Source organism: Triticum urartu, chromosome 7 (assembly GCF_003073215.2).
Source record: "Triticum urartu cultivar G1812 chromosome 7, Tu2.1, whole genome shotgun sequence".
Lineage (NCBI taxonomy): Eukaryota > Viridiplantae > Streptophyta > Magnoliopsida > Poales > Poaceae > Triticum > Triticum urartu.
In genome coordinates, this window is record NC_053028.1 from 55,980,844 (window position 1) to 55,986,992 (window position 6,149).

The window sequence follows — 6,149 nt, forward strand, 5'->3', positions numbered from 1 at the left end:
TTGGTTAAGCATCACTTCAGTCAATCTGACTGGTTCTCTTGGACCCCACTTAACAGTACGGTGGTTCCTATGACTCAACAAAGAAGAAAAGGAACTACGAATGATCTAAGTCTTTGAGCTCCATAGGCTTCATGCGATGTCTTCTCTTGTCATAGTCTTCAATGTGAATATCTTCATATACCACCTTTGACATCAATGTCTTCATACATTTTTAGGGGTCATCTCTGGTAGGAAAACCAAATCAATGAGGGACTTCTACCTGTGTTATCCTGCAATTCTCACAAACACATTAATCCCTCAACTAGGTTTGTCGTCAATACTCCAAAACCAACTAGGGGTGGCACTAGATGCACTTACAGTATTGGTATCATTTTTTTATACTAGCTGAAGCAAAACCATTCTCTTGCAGGTGCTCATGCTTATGGTTTAACTGTTATTGCTATTGGAGCCATTGGCTATTTATACATAAGATGGAAGGTAAACATTTATCTCCCTGTCAACTTGGTGCAAGGATAAAATATGTTAACAATACATAATAAAGCTATGTTCCATTGTCCTACGGGTGGCTAATTTTCTTTATTCTTATTTTAGATTTTTAGTTTAGTGGTCCTAGATTGCATCCTGAGTTCATCGTGTTCCTACTCTGATGTTTGAAGTTCACCATTGGCACTTCTCTTCAAGCTAACTCGCTAATTTACAAGGATGGAAAATTTCTGATAGTTGGAAAACAATTGGATCAGGTTTCAGAAAGTGCTCATGTAAGTTTCTTCGTCCTATATTCACTAGAATATTGTTATCAAACTGTGTGACATTCCCAGATGACAGGTGCTAGGATGCCATGCCGCTGTCACTATAAAATGTATTATAGTAAAGTTGCATTATAAGATTCACCTAAGTGATCAATCATCCCAGTCGATGACATATTGATGAAGCTTAGGTTGGACTTCAGAAAAAGTGTAAACTCATGATCTGAATTCTGAAACTACATTATGTCCATGCTTGCAGGTTGAGGAAAAAAACATTGGCAACCCCTACCTTACCAACGGGTTCAGATCTACTCACGTTGCTGGCCGTTAGCGACTGCTTTTTTGTGATCTCTCCGGCAAGCGAATATTGATGCTCTTTCAGCTGTGTTTAGCATCAGGGTGTCTATGTGCATACAAAGAATGGAAACAGAGAATGCTCTGTTTGTCTTGTACTAGTGTGCTTAAATTTTTATTTGTGAATGTCAAAATATAGTGTTTGAGAAGTTCAAGTGTGTTATGTATCTCAGCCAGTTCAAAAAATTTAAAACATGGGAGATTTGCCCCGGTAGCCTACTCCAAAATTTCCTCTGAAAATTGGTTGTTTTTGCAGGCCGGTTTCACCTGATGTGAGCATTGTAGGTGTCTACTCCGCTCACTGTCTAAAAGCGGTTTGATCTTGGTGCACCAAAAGAATAAACAGAGAGAAGAAGCAAAGCATAGAGAAAAAAAGACGGAAACCAACGATGTAGGGATAAGAAGGAACACGTGGCCGTTAGCTCCCTGGTCACACTTTTTTTCTTTTTTGTATTCGTTCCTAGCTCTACTTCCACACTGCATTTTTTATTGTAAAATGGAAAGCAAAAAAGATCAGAGAGAGAGAGAACATGTCACAGAGAATTAAAAAATGTGTAGCATTTACTCCACGTCATTTGCATTAGGCCCATTTGGGCTAGTGTGTTTTCTAAAAGTACGTGTTTATCTTTAAGAATATTGCGCATGATAATTTGAAACTTTGCATCTATATCGGTAAATTTTATGAAAAAAGGATTCTTCCTATTTCTAAAATAACAAAGAGGTTTCAAAACTAAAAAACAGAGAAGTTCAAATATTTATTACAAAGAAAGAAAGTCACATAAAAAACAAAGAACATCAAAAAGTTTATAAAAATGGTTTGCCTATATCCAAAAAAAATTAGAAGTTCAAATTTTAAAAAAGTAGAAGTTCAATGTCTATTGAAAAGGCAAGAAGGTCAAATTAAAATAGCAGAGTAGTTCATTTTTTATATAAAAAACAGGTTCCCCCTTTCTAAAAAAGTAGGTCTAGGACCCTAGATCCCGAGCACCGCCGCCAGTCCCTAGATCTCACGCGCCGTCACGGATTCCCGCGCCTTGCCGAGCCTCCTCCTCCCTTAGCCACGTCGGCGACCCGGATTCAACTATATTTTCTCATGTAGAACGAAGAAAGAACAGAGAAGTTAAGGAAGTTCGATGTTTATGAAAAATTATTAAGATTTTTTTATTACTAAAAGGGAAATAAAACCTAAAAAGGTGATTGTCTCGTTAAAAAACCTGAAGTTCATATATTCTTGTGAGAGAGGTTCACCGTGTATTTACATGTTGAGAAACACACACAAAAATGTTGTTTTGGTATCTTTAAATTAATCCTGTCAATCCATTACAAATTTGAAACAAGAATGCTTTGCATGAAAAATGTTCTTTCTATTCAACAAATTTCCAAGGGCATATCATATTCTTATTCCAAAGAAATAAATGATCAAACACAATTTGGTGTATGTTGCTCGAAAAAAAAATTTAACCGCATTAAAAAATGTTGCATCTTTTCAATAAGTTTCTAATGGTTTATCATTTGTGGAACTCCGAGCAATAGGTGCAGAGTTACAAACAAACAAAATACATGGCGGAAGTTCAACGCGAAAACAGCGAGCGGTTCAACTACTAAACGAAATGCGTTTCGGATGAGAATAAAATAATACAAAATTAAAAGCCTAAAATGTTTGTTGCAAAAAGTTGCATGTTTTCAACAGTTTCCATCGGTATATCATTTGCTCAATTCCGGTAAGTGGTTGGGGAGGTACGGGTAAAAAACAACACGTGAAAAACAGAGTGAAGTTCAAAAAGAACACTCCAGAAGTTCAACCTCTTCACGAAGTGCATTTTTGGAGACTCTGTTTTTTCGATGAAGGCAGAACGCATGATCTAAGAAGTGCATATTGATAACTGACAGAAGTTCACGTACTACGCGGTGTGCATTTGTATGAAAAAAGGAATGAAAAAGTAAAGGCCGAAAGTTTTGTTGCTAGAAGTTCAAGTGCTCGGCCCGAGAAAGTTCAAAAATTCTTGTGAGAGAGGTTGAACAAAAATACGTGGCAAAAGTTTAAAGTGAAAACAACGAGAAGTTCAACTACTGCAAGGAATGCATTTCAGGTGAGAATAAAAGTATAGAAAAATAAAAGCTTAAAAGGTTTGTTGAAAGAAGTTCAAGTGCTCTGTCCGGAGAAGTTCAAAAATTCTTGCGAGAGTGGTTCACCTTGTATTTCCATGTTCGATTTTTTCCGTATAAAAATCGAATACAACTCTTTACTCAAAAATAAAAAGATGAAGTTCAAATTGAAATAACCGAGAAAAGGGAAATTCCAAAATATGAATCATGTGTGTGTTTCATATGATAAAAAAATGAATAAAAGGCAAAGTCCAATTTTTTTTTAAATCTCAAGTCCTCGGTCGGAGAAAGTTAAAAAATTATTGTGAGAAGGGTTTGTACAAATGGAAAATCATTTGTGTAACACTAACGAATGGATGAGAAATATTACAAACAAAAATACGTCACAGAAGTTCAACGTGAAAACAGTAGGAAGTTCAACTACTACACTGAATGAATTTCACATAAAAACTTTTCAAACCGTCGCGAGTATAAAAAATGATCAACATGGGAAAGTTGCGTGTCTACATCAGCTTTCCATCGGTATATCCCTTGCTCAATTCCGGTGAGTGGATGGAGAGCTACGAGCAGTGGATGGAGATCTACGAGCAAAAAAAAGCACTTGAAAAACAGAGTGAAGTTCAAGTAGACATGCCGATAAGTTCAAGTTATTCACGAGGTGCATTTTTAAAGAATCTGTTTCGCGATAAAGGCAGAACGAATGATCTCGCCATTTTCGAAATTACTTGAAAACGGCTAGGAATCACAGAAACCCATCAACATGAAAAAGTTTAGCATTTTCCTTAGCTTTTCAATGGTATAGTATTTGCCCCATTCTGATAAAGTTTCTAGAAAATACGGTGAAAATACATTTTTAGCCATTTTCAAATTTGACTTAAAACAGTAAGGAATTGGGAGAAACAATATATGCCAAAAAGTTTCGCATTTCCTCAAGCTTTCCAACGCCATATCATTTGCTGCATTCGGACATATGGTTAAAAAAATAGATCGAAAATACGAACTCGGTGGAATTTGTACTATTTTCTAAATTACTCTTAAACCGTTCAGAATTAGAAAAAACTTTTACATGAAAAAGTAGAGCATTTTCATAAGCTTTCCAACGCCATATCATTGCCTCAATTGAATTAGCCGTTTAGACATGACATCAAAAATACAAACTCGGCTGTTTGGTTTGCGAAATTTTATGATTTTCCAAATTACTCTTTAACCATAGGGAATTAGAGAAAACTTTCAACATGTGAAAGGAGCAGTTTTGCAACAGCTTTCCAACGCCATATTATTTGCCTCATTATGATAAATGGTTTAGAAATGCGATCGAAAATACGATTCACGTTTTTTGTATGAAGAAAAAACGGTTTTCAAAACTGCTCTTAAACAGCTTACATTTTGCCACAAATTTAATTTGGGTCATGATACTGGTCTCCATAGATTTCCAACGGTATATCGCAAGCCCCATTTGCGCAATGTTGGCGGAAGTTCAACCTAGCACTAGGAGAAGTTCATGTCGAACAATTCAGGTAGTAAAACTGCAAAAAACGCAATTTCATCACGACCCGAGAGCAAAATTCGCCAACGAGCGAGATTCCTATATAAAACCAGTATTTAGTTGCTAAAAAACATTTCTAGATTACACTAGCATCATATAGAACACGACTAACAAGAATAATTCGCGAGGGAAGCCACGGTTGCGAAGATAGCCCGAATGTCGTGTTCATACAGAGGGAAGTTCAGGTGCGTTACTCAGGCAGTTCAGGTTGTGATCAGAATATTATTCTGATCCCGTGATCAAAATAGTGTTTATGTATGTATGTATGTGTGTGTGTGTCTATATACATATCACTTAGGCTTCAAGTGCGTACTTGTTAGTTAAACCTATGGTTAAAATGTGACACTAAATACGACTAGTAAGTAGTACAGTAGCAGTACTACTATACGTCAGTCAAATTATTCATCATGTTCACACATTGAATTGACGTGACAACACGCTGCGCGTGAGGTGACACAAGAATCCCGGAGGCGTGTTCGGGTATTCTGGACTTCAGATTTGGAGTACTACTTATCTGTCAAAATCTTTCATCATTCACTTAAAACAGTCGATTGATCATACATTGAGTACCATATAACTGGAATTAACCCATGCAAGTCGAAGAAGGATTGACCGGTGCTGCTAGCTGGCGTCAAGTTCGATCCCACGGATCAGGAGCTGATCAAGCACCTTGAGGCCAAAGTGAGTGCTGACAGCGCGAGATCTCACCCTCTCATCGATTTGTTCATACCAACCATCGACAGCGAGCACGACATATGCTACACCCATCCTGAGAAAGTTCCAGTTAAGACACCGATCGGCCGTCTACTTGCACAAACATATTCCTTTGTTTATATCTCTATTTTTCTTTTTAGACGCAGACCTGGTGAAGCAGTTACAATTTGACAGTTAATAAAAAGTGAAACAAGTGACTGCACCATGCCAAAGATGTTATGAAAATGCCAACTACATACACTAAAACCTGTATTCGACAATACTGCAGGTATCACACTGAGTGGTCTAAGCAAGCATTTCTTCCAGCGCAATTCCAGGGTGTTCAAAAGGGGCACGTGGACGCGTCGCAAGATACAGTTGGAGTGAGGCATGCACGCAATGTGGCACAACACCGGCAATACCTTGCCGGTGATGGTCAACGGCTGGCAGACGGGCAGCAAAAAGGTTCTGGTGATGCACACCAACAAGAACTTCGACCAGCAGAGGACCAACTGGGTGATGCACCTGTACCACCTCGGGGACCTGGAGCAAGAGAAGGAGCGGGAGCTGGTCCTCTGTAAGATTTTCTATCAGACGAACACTAGGGCCAGGAGTAAAAAAATTATAAGTTAGTTTGGTTTTGGTACTTGTACTACCTTGTCGTCCGCAAGTTGGTATTGTTGTTAATGATCTTTTGGTATGAA